General features: G+C 50.1%; 19 non-coding genes and 3 pseudogenes across 19 annotated transcripts; 12 read left to right on the forward strand and 10 right to left on the reverse strand.

Moving 5' to 3' along the window:
* Positions 1–773: 773 nt before the first annotated feature.
* LOC135001862 (U1 spliceosomal RNA) lies at positions 774–937 on the forward strand. Its single transcript, XR_010203182.1, has one exon. It is a non-coding gene; the product is annotated as a U1 spliceosomal RNA (small nuclear RNA).
* A 152-nt stretch (positions 938–1,089) lies between these two features.
* LOC135001905 (U1 spliceosomal RNA) lies at positions 1,090–1,252 on the forward strand. Its single transcript, XR_010203219.1, has one exon. It is a non-coding gene; the product is annotated as a U1 spliceosomal RNA (small nuclear RNA).
* A 674-nt stretch (positions 1,253–1,926) lies between these two features.
* On the forward strand, positions 1,927–2,090 carry LOC135001877 (U1 spliceosomal RNA). Its single transcript, XR_010203197.1, has one exon. It is a non-coding gene; the product is annotated as a U1 spliceosomal RNA (small nuclear RNA).
* Positions 2,091–2,242: 152 nt separating this feature from the next.
* LOC135001840 (U1 spliceosomal RNA) lies at positions 2,243–2,377 on the forward strand (annotated as a pseudogene).
* Positions 2,378–3,076: 699 nt separating this feature from the next.
* On the forward strand, positions 3,077–3,240 carry LOC135001876 (U1 spliceosomal RNA). The gene has a single exon (XR_010203196.1). It is a non-coding gene; the product is annotated as a U1 spliceosomal RNA (small nuclear RNA).
* A 152-nt stretch (positions 3,241–3,392) lies between these two features.
* Positions 3,393–3,555, forward strand: LOC135001883 (U1 spliceosomal RNA). The gene has a single exon (XR_010203202.1). It is a non-coding gene; the product is annotated as a U1 spliceosomal RNA (small nuclear RNA).
* Positions 3,556–4,229: 674 nt separating this feature from the next.
* On the forward strand, positions 4,230–4,393 carry LOC135001881 (U1 spliceosomal RNA). Its single transcript, XR_010203200.1, has one exon. It is a non-coding gene; the product is annotated as a U1 spliceosomal RNA (small nuclear RNA).
* A 152-nt stretch (positions 4,394–4,545) lies between these two features.
* Positions 4,546–4,708, forward strand: LOC135001893 (U1 spliceosomal RNA). Its single transcript, XR_010203211.1, has one exon. It is a non-coding gene; the product is annotated as a U1 spliceosomal RNA (small nuclear RNA).
* A 674-nt stretch (positions 4,709–5,382) lies between these two features.
* On the forward strand, positions 5,383–5,546 carry LOC135001873 (U1 spliceosomal RNA). The gene has a single exon (XR_010203193.1). It is a non-coding gene; the product is annotated as a U1 spliceosomal RNA (small nuclear RNA).
* Positions 5,547–5,688: 142 nt separating this feature from the next.
* On the forward strand, positions 5,689–5,851 carry LOC135001884 (U1 spliceosomal RNA). Its single transcript, XR_010203203.1, has one exon. It is a non-coding gene; the product is annotated as a U1 spliceosomal RNA (small nuclear RNA).
* Positions 5,852–6,525: 674 nt separating this feature from the next.
* Positions 6,526–6,689, forward strand: LOC135001839 (U1 spliceosomal RNA). The gene has a single exon (XR_010203165.1). It is a non-coding gene; the product is annotated as a U1 spliceosomal RNA (small nuclear RNA).
* A 152-nt stretch (positions 6,690–6,841) lies between these two features.
* Positions 6,842–7,004, forward strand: LOC135001894 (U1 spliceosomal RNA). The gene has a single exon (XR_010203212.1). It is a non-coding gene; the product is annotated as a U1 spliceosomal RNA (small nuclear RNA).
* An 848-nt stretch (positions 7,005–7,852) lies between these two features.
* On the reverse strand, positions 7,853–7,988 carry LOC135001897 (U1 spliceosomal RNA; annotated as a pseudogene).
* Positions 7,989–8,140: 152 nt separating this feature from the next.
* Positions 8,141–8,304, reverse strand: LOC135001863 (U1 spliceosomal RNA). Its single transcript, XR_010203183.1, has one exon. It is a non-coding gene; the product is annotated as a U1 spliceosomal RNA (small nuclear RNA).
* Positions 8,305–8,978: 674 nt separating this feature from the next.
* On the reverse strand, positions 8,979–9,141 carry LOC135001906 (U1 spliceosomal RNA). The gene has a single exon (XR_010203220.1). It is a non-coding gene; the product is annotated as a U1 spliceosomal RNA (small nuclear RNA).
* Positions 9,142–9,293: 152 nt separating this feature from the next.
* On the reverse strand, positions 9,294–9,457 carry LOC135001864 (U1 spliceosomal RNA). The gene has a single exon (XR_010203184.1). It is a non-coding gene; the product is annotated as a U1 spliceosomal RNA (small nuclear RNA).
* Positions 9,458–10,131: 674 nt separating this feature from the next.
* On the reverse strand, positions 10,132–10,294 carry LOC135001882 (U1 spliceosomal RNA). Its single transcript, XR_010203201.1, has one exon. It is a non-coding gene; the product is annotated as a U1 spliceosomal RNA (small nuclear RNA).
* A 151-nt stretch (positions 10,295–10,445) lies between these two features.
* LOC135001875 (U1 spliceosomal RNA) lies at positions 10,446–10,609 on the reverse strand. Its single transcript, XR_010203195.1, has one exon. It is a non-coding gene; the product is annotated as a U1 spliceosomal RNA (small nuclear RNA).
* A 701-nt stretch (positions 10,610–11,310) lies between these two features.
* LOC135001902 (U1 spliceosomal RNA) lies at positions 11,311–11,446 on the reverse strand (annotated as a pseudogene).
* A 152-nt stretch (positions 11,447–11,598) lies between these two features.
* On the reverse strand, positions 11,599–11,762 carry LOC135001901 (U1 spliceosomal RNA). The gene has a single exon (XR_010203218.1). It is a non-coding gene; the product is annotated as a U1 spliceosomal RNA (small nuclear RNA).
* Positions 11,763–12,436: 674 nt separating this feature from the next.
* LOC135001887 (U1 spliceosomal RNA) lies at positions 12,437–12,599 on the reverse strand. The gene has a single exon (XR_010203206.1). It is a non-coding gene; the product is annotated as a U1 spliceosomal RNA (small nuclear RNA).
* Positions 12,600–12,751: 152 nt separating this feature from the next.
* LOC135001865 (U1 spliceosomal RNA) lies at positions 12,752–12,915 on the reverse strand. Its single transcript, XR_010203185.1, has one exon. It is a non-coding gene; the product is annotated as a U1 spliceosomal RNA (small nuclear RNA).
* Positions 12,916–13,135: the final 220 nt, after the last annotated feature.

A 13,135-nucleotide genomic window follows, 5' to 3' on the forward strand; every position in this document is an offset into this window, starting at 1 on the left:
GTAAGGCAAGTAAAAGTGTGTGGGCCCTGCAGCACCACCTGTTGTTCGCATTGTGCGTTGGAAGGCACAAATTAAGCAGACGGGAGGAGAAGTCAGGATAGTGCGCAAGGGCATTCTTTTCTCTTAGTCCGGGGGCAAGGCTTCCACTTCTCTTTTCTTCAGCCGCTCCCTTCTATACCCTTGTGCACTATCCTGACTTCTCCTCCCGTCTGCTTACTTTGTGCCTTCCAATGCACAATGCAAACTACAGGTAGTGCTGCAGGGCCCACACCCTTTTACTTGCCTTACAGAGCAGCTCTGGAGCTGTTACAGTGCCCAGCTGCTGCAAGAAATCAGCTTGAATGCTCCAGGGGATGGGGCATGGCCAACATGAGCCCCACACCAAAGGAGGGTGGAGGTGTTTAATGCGAACTAGGGGTCATCCAAGCACCGCAAAAGGCCGCCATGCCCTGCACGCCCCTTTTCTCTTTTCATATGCAGACGAGGGTTGAAGCCAACTTTGACCCACTGCTTGGATGACATCACCGTATGCAAATCCGTCTTCTGCAGAACTTCCCCCAGGAATGCTTGCACTAGTTGTTGCATTTGGTTTGTTGTTTGGGGGTGCTTCAGTATTAGGCAGCCTTCTGCCCTCCCATGTTCATCTGAAAATATGTGTTCTCCCTGCAGTTGTTGTCCCCAGATGAGAGTTCCCTTGTGCTGCCTCAGTTAAATCTCCTTTACTTGACAGAGATGTGCATGAGCAGCGGCCCTCCCCAGCCCTATTCCAAATCATACTTATTTTGCATAGGAGATACCATGGTCATGAAGATTTTTCTCCCAGGGTGAGGTTCATTCATTGCATTTTGGGTATGCTGACCCCTGTGATTTCCCCAAATGTGGGAAACTCAACTGCATTATTTGTGGTAGTGGGGGACTGTGTTTGTGCTTTCCTCTGGTCAGCTCTGGTAAAAGTCAGATTTCTTTGTCTCAGATTTTCCTCTAGCCTTGTTCTTCTTTCGAGAGTTCCCTTGTGCTGCCTTAATTGGATCTCCTTCACTTTACAGGGGGGTACCCTAGCAGCGACCCTCCCCAGCTCTAGCCCAACTCCTACTTACCTGCCAGGTGAGATACTATGATCATGAAGGTGCTTCTCCCAGGGCAAGGCAAACCCATTGCACTCTGGGTGTGCTGCTCCTGCGATTTCCCCAAATGTGGGAAACTTGACTGTATAATTTGTGTTTCCCCTGGTCGGCTCTCGTATAATTCAGATCTCTTTGTCTCAGATCTCTCTCCAGCCTAGTTTGCTGTCTGTTTCCACTTCTCTTTTCTTGAGCCGCTTACTTCTATGCCCTTGCGCACTATCCTGACTTCTCCTCCTGTCTGCTTACTTTGTGCCTTCCAACGCACAATGCGAACTACAGGTAGTGCTGCAGGGCCCACACCCTTTTACTTGCCTTACAGAGCAGCTCTGGAGCTGTTACAGTGCCCAGCTGCTGCAAGAAATCAGCTTGAATGCTTCAGGGGCTGGGGCATAGCCAACATGAGCCCCACACCAAAGGAGGGTGGAGGTGTTTAATGCAAACTAGGGGTCAGCCAAGCGCCGCAAAAGGCCACCATGCCCTGCACGCCCCTTTTCTCTTTTCATATGCAGACGAGGGTTGAAGCCAACTTTGACCCACTGCTTGGATGACATCACCATATGCAAATCCATCTGCGGCAGGCCTTCCCCCAGGAATGCTTGCACTAGTTGTTGCATTTGGTTTGTTGTTTGGGGGTGCTTCAGTATTAGGCAGTCCTCTGCCCTCCCATGTTCATCTGAAAATATATGTTCTCCCTGCAGTTGTTGTCCCAAGATGAGAGTTCCCTTGTGCTGCCTCAGTTGAATCTCCTTTACTTGACAGAGATGTGCATGAGCAGCGGCCCTCCCCAGCCCTATTCCAAATCATACTTATTTTGCATAGGAGATACCATGGTCATGAAGATTTTTCTCCCAGGGTGAGGTTCATTCATTGCATTTTGGGTATGCTGACCCCTGTGATTTCCCCAAATGTGGGAAACTTGACTGCATTATTTGTGGTAGTGGGAGACTGTGTTTGTGCTTTCCTCTGGTCAGCTCTGGTAAAAGTCAGATTTCTTTGTCTCAGATCTTCCTCTAGCCTTGTTCTTCTTTCGAGAGTTCCCTGGTGCTGCCTCAGTTGGATCTCCTTCACTTCACAGGGGGGAACCCGAGCAGCGACCCTCCCCAGCTCTAGCCCAACTCCTACTTACCTGCCAGGTGAGATACTATGATCATGAAGGTGCTTCTCCCAGGGCAAGGCTCAACCATTGCACTCTGGGTGTGCTGCTCCTGCGATTTCCCCAAATGTGGGAAACGTGACTGCATAATTTGTGTTTCCCCTAGTCGGCTCTCGTATAATTCAGATCTCTTTGTCTCAGGTCTCTCTCCAGCCTAGTTTGCTGTCTGTTTCCACTTCTCTTTTCTTGAGCCGCTCCCTTCTATGCCCTTGCGCACTATCCTGACTTCTCCCGTCTGCTTACTTCGTGCCTTCCAACGCACAATGCGAACTACAGGTAGTGCTGCAGGGCCCACACCCTTTTACTTGCCTTACAGAGTAGCTCTGGAGCAGTTACAGTGCCCAGCTGCTGCAAGAAATCAGCTTGAATGCTTCAGGGGCTGGGGCATAGCCAACATGAGCCCCACACCGAAGGAGGGTGGAGGTGTGTAATGCGAACTAGGGGTCATCCAAGCGCTGCAAAAGGCCGCCATGCCCTGCACGCCCCTTTTCTCTTTTCATATGCAGACGAGGGTTGAAGCCAACTTTGACCCACTGCTTGGATGACATCACCATATGCAAATCCATCTGCTGCAGGCCTTCCCCCAGGAATGCTTGCACTAGTTGTTGCATTTGGTTTGTTGTTTGGGGGTGCTTCAGTATTAGGCAGCCTTCTGCCCTCACATGTTCATCTGAAAATATGTGTTCTCCCTGCAGTTGTTGTCCCCAGATGAGAGTTCCCTTGTGCTGCCTCAGTTGAATCTCCTTTACTTGACAGAGATGTGCCTGAGCAGCGGCCCTCCCCAGCCCTATCCCAAATCATACTTATTTTGCATAGGCGATACCATGGTCATGAAGATTGTTCTCCCAAGGTGAGGTTCATTCATTGCATTCTGGGTATGCTGACCCCTGTGATTTCCCCAAATGTGGGAAACTCGACTGCATTATTTGTGGTAGTGGGGGACTGTGTTTGTGCTTTCCTCTGGTCAGCTCTGGAAAAAGTCAGATTTCTTTGTCTCAGATCTTCCTCTAGCCTTGTTCTTCTTTCGAGAGTTCCCTTGTGCTGCCTCAGTTGGATCTCTTTCACTTGACAGGGGGGTGCCCGAACAGCGACCCTCCCCAGCTCTAGCCCAACTCCTACTTACCTGCCAGGTGAGATACTATGATCATGAAGGTGCTTCTCCCAGGGCAAGGCTCACCCATTGCACTCTGGGTGTGCTGCCCCTGCGATTTCCCCAAATGTGGGAAACTTGACTGCATAATTTGTGTTTCCCCTGGTCGGCTCTCGTATAATTCAGATCTCTTTGTCTCAGGTCTCTCTCCAGCCTAGTTTGCTGTCTGTTTCCACTTCTCTTTTCTTGAGCCGCTCCCTTCTATGCCCTTGCGCACTATCCTGACTTCTCCTCCTGTCTGCTTACTTTGTGCCTTCCAACGCACAATGCGATCTACAGGTAGTGCTGCAGGGCCCAGACCCTTTTACTTGCCTTACAGAGCAGCTCTGGAGCTGTTACAGTGCCCAGCTGCTGCAAGAAATCAGCTTGAATGCTTCAGGGGCTGGGGCATAGCCAACATGAGCCCCACACCAAAGGAGGGTGGAGGTGTTTAATGCAAACTAGGGGTCAGCCAAGCGCCGCAAAAGGCCACCATGCCCTGCACGCCCCTTTTCTCTTTTCATATGCAGACGAGGGTTGAAGCCAACTTTGACCCACTGCTTGGATGACATCACCATATGCAAATCCATCTGCGGCAGGCCTTCCCCCAGGAATGCTTGCACTAGTTGTTGCATTTGGTTTGTTGTTTGGGGGTGCTTCAGTATTAGGCAGCCTTCTGCCCTCCCATGTTCATCTGAAAATATATGTTCTCCCTGCAGTTGTTGTCCCAAGATGAGAGTTCCCTTGTGCTGCCTCAGTTGAATCTCCTTTACTTGACAGAGATGTGCATGAGCAGCGGCCCTCCCCAGCCCTATTCCAAATCATACTTATTTTGCATAGGAGATACCATGGTCATGAAGATTTTTCTCCCAGGGTGAGGTTCATATATTGCATTTTGGGTATGCTGACCCCTGTGATTTCCCCAAATGTGGGAAACTTGACTGCATTATTTGTGGTAGTGGGAGACTGTGTTTGTGCTTTCCTCTGGTCAGCTCTGGTAAAAGTCAGATTTCTTTGTCTCAGATTTTCCTTTAGCCTTGTTCTTCTTTCGAGAGTTCCCTTGTGCTGCCTCAGTTGGATCTCCTTCACTTTACAGGGGGGTACCCGAGCAGCGACCCTCCCCAGCTCTAGCCCAACTCCTACTTACCTGCCAGGTGAGATACTATGATCATGAAGGTGCTTCTCCCAGGGCAAGGCTCACCCATTGTACTCTGGGTGTGCTGCTCCTGCGATTTCCCCAAATGTGGGAAACTTGACTGCATAATTTGTGTTTCCCCTGGTCGGCTCTCGTATAATTCAGATCTCTTTGTCTCAGGTCTCTCTCCAGCCTAGTTTGCTGTCTGTTTCCACTTCTCTTTTCTTCAGCCGCTCCCTTCTATACCCTTGTGCACTATCCTGACTTCTCCTCCCGTCTGCTTACTTTGTGCCTTCCAATGCACAATGCAAACTACAGGTAGTGCTGCAGGGCCCACACCCTTTTACTTGCCTTACAGAGCAGCTCTGGAGCTGTTGCAGTGCCAAGCTGCTGCAAGAAATCAGCTTGAATGCTTCAGGGGCTGGGGCATAGCCAACATGAGCCCCACACCGAAGAAGGGTGGAGGTGTTTAATGCAAACTAGGGGTCAGACAAGCGCAGCAAAAGGCCACCATGCCCTGCACGCCCCTTTTCTGTTTTCATATGCAGACGAGGGTTGAAGCCAACTTTGACCCACTGCTTGGATGACATCACCATATGCAAATCCATCTGCGGCAGGCCTTCCCCCAGGAATGCTTGCACTAGTTGTTGCATTTGGTTTGTTGTTTGGGGGTGCTTCAGTATTAGGCAGCCGTCTGCCCTCCCATGTTCATCTGAAAATATGTGTTCTCCCTGCAGTTGTTGTCCCTAGATGAGAGTTCCCTTGTGCTGCCTCAGTTGAATCTCCTTAACTTGACAGAGATGTGCCTGAGCAGCGGCCCTCCCCAGCTCTATCCCAAATCATACTTATTTTGCATAGGAGATACCATGGTCATGAAGATTATTCTCCCAGGGTGAGGTTCATTCATTGCATTCTGGGTATGCTGACCCCTGTGATTTCCCCAAATGTGGGAAACTCGACTGCTTTATTTGTGGTAGTGGGGGACTGTGTTTGTGTTTTCCTCTGGTCAGCTCTGGTAAAAGTCAGATTTCTTTGTTTCAGAGCCTTGTTCTTCTTTTGAGAGTTCCCTTGTGCTGCCTCAGTTGGATCTCCTTCACTTGACAGGGGGGTGCCCGAGCAGAGACCCTCCCCAGCTCTAGCCCAACTCCTACTTACCTGCCAGGTGAGATACTATGATCATGAAGGTGCTTCTCCCAGGGCAAGGCTCACCCATTGCACTCTGGGTGTGCTGCCCCTGCGATTTCCCCAAATGTGGGAAACTTGACTGCATAATTTGTGTTTCCCCTGGTCGGCTCTCGTATAATTCAGATCTCTTTGTCTCAGGTCTCTCTCCAGCCTAGTTTGCTGTCTGTTTCCACTTCTCTTTTCTTCAGCCGCTCCCTTCTATACCCTTGTGCACTATCCTGACTTCTCCTCCCGTCTGCTTACTTTGTGCCTTCCAATGCACAATGCAAACTACAGGTAGTGCTGCAGGGCCCACACCCTTTTACTTGCCTTACAGAGCAGCTCTGGAGCTGTTACAGTGCCCAGCTGCTGCAAGAAATCTGCTTGAATGCTTCAGGGGATGGGGCATGGCCAACATGAGCCCCACACCAAAGGAGGGTGGAGGTGTTTAATGCGAACTAGGGGTCATCCAAGCACCGCAAAAGGCCGCCATGCCCTGCACGCCCCTTTTCTCTTTTCATATGCAGATGAGGGTTGAAGCCAACTTTGACCCACTGCTTGTATGACATCACCGTATGCAAATCCGTCTTCTGCAGAACTTCCCCCAGGAATGCTTGCACTAGTTGTTGCATTTGGTTTGTTGTTTGGGGGTGCTTCAGTATTAGGCAGCCTTCTGCCCTCCCATGTTCATCTGAAAATATGTGTTCTCCCTGCAGTTGTTGTCCCCAGATGAGAGTTCCCTTGTGCTGCCTCAGTTGAATCTCCTTTACTTGACAGAGATGTGCCAGAGCAGCGGCCCTCCCCAGCCCTATTCCAAATCATACTTATTTTGCATAGGAGATACCATGGTCATGAAGATTGTTCTCCCAGGGTGAGGTTCATTCATTGCATTTTGGGTATGCTGACCCCTGTGATTTCCCCAAATGTGGGAAACTCAACTGCATTATTTGTGGTAGTGGGGGACTGTGTTTGTGCTTTCCTCTGGTCAGCTCTGGTAAAAGTCAGATTTCTTTGTCTCAGATTTTCCTCTTGCCTTGTTCTTCTTTCGAGAGTTCCCTTGTGCTGCCTCAGTTGGATCTCCTTCACTTGACAGGGGGGTACCCGAGCAGCGACCCTCCCCAGCTCTAGCCCAACTCCTACTTACCTGCCAGGTGAGATACTATGATCATGAAGGTGCTTCTCCCAGGGCAAGGCTCACTCATTGCACTCTGGGTGTGCTGCTCCTGCGATTTCCCCAAATGTGGGAAACTTGACTGCATAATTTGTGTTTCCCCTGGTCGGCTCTCGTATAATTCAGATCTCTTTGTCTCTCTCCAGCCTAGTTTGCTGTCTGTTTCCACTTCTCTTTTCTTCAGCCGCTCCCTTCTATACCCTTGTGCACTATCCTGACTTCTCCTCCCGTCTGCTTACTTTGTGCCTTCCAATGCACAATGCAAACTACAGGTAGTGCTGCAGGGCCCACACCCTTTTACTTGCCTTACAGAGCAGCTCTGGAGCTGTTACAGTGCCCAGCTGCTGCAAGAAATCAGCTTGAATGCTTCAGGGGCTGGGGCATAGCCAACATGAGCCCCACACCGAAGGAGGGTGGAGGTGTTTAATGCAAACTAGGGGTCGGTCAAGCGCCGCAAAAGGCCACCATGCCCTGCACGCCCCTTTTCTGTTTTCATATGCAGACGAGGGTTGAAGCCAACTTTGACCCACTGCTTGGATGACATCACCATATGCAAATCCATCTGCGGCAGGCCTTCCCCCAGGAATGCTTGCACTAGTTGTTGCATTTGGTTTGTTGTTTGGGGGTGCTTCAGTATTAGTCAGCCTTCTGCTCCACCCTCCTTTGGTGTGGGGCTCATGTTGGCCATGTCCCATCCCCTGAAGCATTAAAGCAGATTTCTTGCAACAGCTGGGCACTGTAACAGCTCCAGAGCTGCTCTGTAAGGCAAGTAAAAGGGTGTGGGCCCTGCAGCACTACCTGTAGTTTGCATTGTGCATTGGAAGGCACAAAGTAAGCAGACGGGAGGAGAAGTCAGGATAGTGCACAAGGGTATAGAAGGGAGCGGCTGAAGAAAAGAGAAGTGGAAACAGACAGCAAACTAGGCTGGAGAGAGACCTGAGACAAAGAGATCTGAATTATACGAGAGCCGACGAGGGGAAACACAAATTATGCAGTCAAGTTTCCCACATTTGGGGAAATCGCAGGAGCAGCACACCCAGAGTACAATGGGTGAGCCTTGCCCTGGGAGAAGCACCTTCATGATCATAGTATCTCACCTGGCAGGTAAGTAGGAGTTGGGCTAGAGCTGGGGAGGGTCGCTGCTCGGGTACCCCCCTGTAAAGTGAAGGAGATCCAACAAAGGCAGCACAAGGGAACTCTCGAAAGAAGAACAAGGCTAGAGGAAAATGTGAGACAAAGAAATCTGACTTTTACTAGAGCTGACCAGAGGAAAGCACAAACACAGTCCCCCACTACCACAAATAATGCAGTTGAGTTTCCCACATTTGGGGAAATCACAGGGGTCAGCATACCCAAAATGCAATGAATGAACCTCACCCTGGGAGAAAAATCTTCATGACCATGGTATCTCCTATGCAAAATAAGTATGATTTGGAATAGGGCTGGGGAGGGCCGCTGCTCATGCACATCTCTGTCAAGTAAAGGAGATTCAACTGAGGCAGCACAAGGGAACTCTCATCTGGGGACAACAACTGCAGGGAGAACATATATTTTCAGATGAACATGGGAGGGCAGAAAGCTGCCTAATACTGAAGCACCCCCAAACAACAAACCAAATGCAACAACTAGTGCAAGCATTCCTGGGGGAAGGCCTGCCGCAGATGGATTTGCATATGGTGATGTCATCCAAGCAGTGGGTCAAAGTTGGCTTCAACCCTCGTCTGCATATGAAAAGAGAAAAGGGGCGTGCAGGGCATGGTGGCCTTTTGCGGCACTTGGCTGACCCCTAGTTTGCATTAAACACCTCCACCCTCCTTTGGTGTGGGGCTCATGTTGGCTATGCCCCAGCCCCTGAAGCATTCAAGCTGATTTCTTGCAGCAGCTGGGCACTGTAACAGCTCCAGAGCTGCTCTGTAAGGCAAGTAAAAGGGTGTGGGCCCTGCAGCACTACCTGTAGTTCGCATTGTGCGTTGGAAGGCACAAAGTAAGCAGACAGGAGGAGAAGTCAGGATAGTGCGCAAGGGCATAGAAGGGAGCGGCTCAAGAAAAGAGAAGTGGAAACAGACAGCAAACTAGGCTGGAGAGAGACCTGAGACAAAGAGATCTGAATTATACGAGAGCCGACCAGGGGAAACACAAATTATGCAGTCAAGTTTCCCACATTTGGGGAAATCGCAGGAGCAGCACACCTAGAGTGCAATGGGTGAGCCTTGCCCTGGGAGAAGCACCTTCATGATCATAGTATCTCACCTGGCAGGTAAGTAGGAGTTGGGCTAGAGCTGGGGAGGATCGCTGCTCGGGTACCCCCCTGTAAACTGAAGGAGATCCAACTGAGGCAGCACAAGGGAACTCTCGAAAGAAGAACAAGGCTAGAGGAAAATCTGAGACAAAGAAATCTGACTTTTACCAGAGCTGACCAGAGGAAAGCACAAACACAGTCCCCCACTACCACAAATAATGCAGTCAAGTTTCCCACATTTGGGGAAATCACAGGGGTCAGCATACCCAAAATGCAATGAATGAACCTCACCCTGGGAGAACAATCTTCATGACCATGGTATCTCCTATGCAAAATAAGTATGATTTGGAATAGGGCTGGGGAGGGCCGCTGCTCATGCACATCTCTGTCAAGTAAAGGAGATTCAACTGAGGCAGCACAAGGGAACTCTCATCTGGGGACAACAACTGCAGGGAGAACACATATTTTCAGATGAACATGGGAGGGCAGAAGGCTGCCTAATACTGAAGCACCCCCAAACAACAAACCAAATGCAACAACTAGTGCAAGCATTCCTGGGGGAAGTTCTGCAGAAGACGGATTTGCATACGGTGATGTCATCCAAGCAGTGGGTCAAAGTTGGCTTCAACCCTCATCTGCATATGAAAAGAGAAAAGGAGCGTGCAGGGCATGGCGGCCTTTTGCAGTGCTTGGATGACCCCTAGTTCGCATTAAACACCTCCACCCTCCTTTGGTGTGGGGCTCATGTTGGCCATGCCCCATCCCCTGAAGCATTCAAGCTGATTTCTTGCAGCAGCTGGGCACTGTAACATCTCCAGAGCTGCTCTGTAAGGCAAGTAAAAGGGTGTGGGCCTTGCAGCACTACCTGTAGTTTGCATTGTGCATTGGAAGGCACAAAGTAAGCAGACGGGAGGAGAAGTCAGGATAGTGCACAAGGGTATAGAAGGGAGCGGCTGAAGAAAAGAGAAGTGGAAACAGACAGCAAACTAGGTTGGAGAGAGACCTGAGACAAAGAGATCTGAATTACACGAGAGCCGACCAGGGGAAACACAAATTATGCAGTCAAGTTTCCCACATTTGGGGAAATCGCAGGGGCAGCACACCCAGAGTGCAATGGGTGAGCCTTGCCCTGGGAGAAGCACCTTCATGATCATAGTATCTCACCTGGCAGGTAAGTAGGAGTTGGGCTAGAGCTGGGGAGGGTCTCTGCTTGGGCACCCCCCTGTCAAGTGAAGGAGATCCAACTGAGGCAGCACAAGGGAACTCTCGAAAGAAGAACAAGGCTAGAGGAAGATCTGAACAAAGAAATCTGACTTTTACCAGAGCTGACCAGAGGAAAACACAAACACAGTCCCCCACTACCACAAATAAAGCAGTCGAGTTTCCCACATTTGGGGAAATCACAGGGGTCAGCATACCCATAATGCAATGAATGAACCTCACCCTGGGAGAATAATCTTCATGACCATGGTATCTCCTATGCAAAATAAGTATGATTTGGGATAGAGCTGGGGAGGGCCGCTGCTCAGGCACATCTCTGTCAAGTAAAGGAGATTCAACTGAGGCAGCACAAGGGAACTCTCATCTGGGGACAACAACTGCAGGGAGAACACATATTTTCAGATGAACATGGGAGGGCAGAAGGCTGCCTAATACTGAAGCACCCCCAAACAACAAACCAAATGCAACAACTAGTGCAAGCATTCCTGGGGGAAGTTCTGCAGAAGACGGATTTGCATACGGTGATGTCATCCAAGCAGTGGGTCAAAGTTGGCTTCAACCCTCATCTGCATATGAAAAGAGAAAAGGGGCGTGCAGGGCATGGTGGCCTTTTGCGGCGCTTGGCTGACCCCTAGTTTGCATTAAACACCTCCACCCTCCTTTGGTGTGGGGCTCATGTTGGCTATGCCCCAGCCCCTGAAGCATTCAAGCTGATTTCTTGCAGCAGCTGGGCACTGTAACAGCTCCAGAGCTGCTCTGTAAGGCAAGTAAAAGGGTGTGGGCCCTGCAGCACTACCTGTAGTTTGCATTGTGCATTGGAAGGCACAAAGTAAGCAGACGGGAGGAGAAGTCAGGATAGTGCACAAGGGTATAGAAGGGAGCGGCTGAAGAAAAGAGAAGTGGAAACAGACAGCAAACTAGGCTGGAGAGAGACCTGAGACAAAGAGATCTGAATTATACGAGAGCCGACGAGGGGAAACACAAATTATGCAGTCAAGTTTCCCACATTTGGGGAAATCGCAGGAGCAGCACACCCAGAGTGCAATGGTTGAGCCTTGCCCTGGGAGAAGCACCTTCATGATCATAGTATCTCACCTGGCAGGTAAGTAGGAGTTGGGCTAGAGCTGGGGAGGGTCGCTGCTCGGGTTCCCCCCTGTGAAGTGAAGGAGATCCAACTGAGGCAGCACCAGGGAACTCTCGAAAGAAGAACAAGGCTAGAGGAAGATCTGAGACAAAGAAATCTGACTTTTACCAGAGCTGACCAGAGGAAAGCACAAACACAGTCCCCCACTACCACAAATAATGCAGTCGAGTTTCCCACATTTGGGAAAATCACAGGGGTCAGCATACCCAGAATGCAATGAATGAACCTCACCCTGGGAGAACAATCTTCATGACCATGGTATCTCCTATGCAAAATAAGTATGATTTGGGATAGGGCTGGTGAGGGCAGCTGCTCAGGCACATCTCTGTCAAGTAAAGGAGATTCAACTGAGGCAGCACAAGTGAACTCTCATCTGGGGACAACAACTGCAGGGAGACCACATCTTTTCAGATGAACATGGGAGGGCGGAAGGCTGCCTAATACTGAAGCACCATCAAATATCAAACCATATGCAACAACTAGTACAAGCACTCCTGGGGGAAGGTCTGCAGCAGACGGATTTGCATACGGTGATGTTATCCAAGCAGTGGGCCAAAGTTGACTGGAACCCTCATCTGCATATGAAAAGAGAAAAGGGGCATGCAGGGCATGGCGGCCTTTCGCAGTGCTTGGATGACCCCTAGTTCGCATTAAACACCTCCCCCCTCCTTTGGTGTGGGGCTCATGTTGGCCATGCCCCATCCCCTGAAGCATTCAAGCTGATTTCTTGCAGCAGCTGGGCACTGTAACAGCTCCAGAGCTGCTCTGTAAGGCAAGTAAAAGGGTGTGGGCCCTGCAGCACTACCTGTAGTTTGCATTGTGCATTGGAAGGCACAAAGTAAGCAGACGGGAGGAGAAGTCAGGATAGTGCACAAGGGTATAGAAGGGAGCGGCTGAAGAAAAGAGAAGTGGAAACAGACAGCAAACTAGGCTGGAGAGAGACCTGAGACAAATAGATCTGAATTATACGAGAGCCGACCAGGGGAAACACAAATTATGCAGTCAAGTTTCCCACATTTGGGGAAATCGCAGGGGCAGCACACCCAGAGTGCAATGGGTGAGCCTTGCCCTGGGAGAAGCACCTTCATGATCATAGTATCTCACCTGGCAGGTAAGTAGGAGTTGGGCTAGAGCTGGGGAGGGTCGCTGCTCGGGTACCCCCCTGTCAAGTGAAGGAGATCCAACTGAGGCAGCACAATGGAACTCTCGAAAGAAGAACAAGGCTAGAGGAAAATCTGAGACAAAGAAATCTGACTTTTACCAGAGCTGACCAGAGGAAAGCACAAACACAGTCCCCCACTACCACAAATAATGCAGTCAAGTTTCCCACATTTGGGGAAATCACAGGGGTCAGCATACCCAAAATGCAATGAATGAACCTCACCCTGGGAGAACAATCTTCATGACCATGGTATCTCCTATGCAAAATAAGTATGATTTGGAATAGGGCTGGGGAGGGCCGCTGCTCATGCACATCTCTGTCAAGTAAAGGAGATTCAACTGAGGCAGCACAAGGGAACTCTCATCTGGGGACAACAACTGCAGGGAGAACACATATTTTCAGATGAACATGGGAGGGCAGAAGGCTGCCTAATACTGAAGCACCCCCAAACAACAAACCAAATGCAACAACTAGTGCAAGCATTCCTGGGGGA

This window comes from Pseudophryne corroboree, unplaced genomic scaffold (genome assembly GCF_028390025.1).
Source record: "Pseudophryne corroboree isolate aPseCor3 unplaced genomic scaffold, aPseCor3.hap2 scaffold_1678, whole genome shotgun sequence".
Taxonomy (NCBI): Eukaryota; Metazoa; Chordata; class Amphibia; order Anura; family Myobatrachidae; genus Pseudophryne; species Pseudophryne corroboree.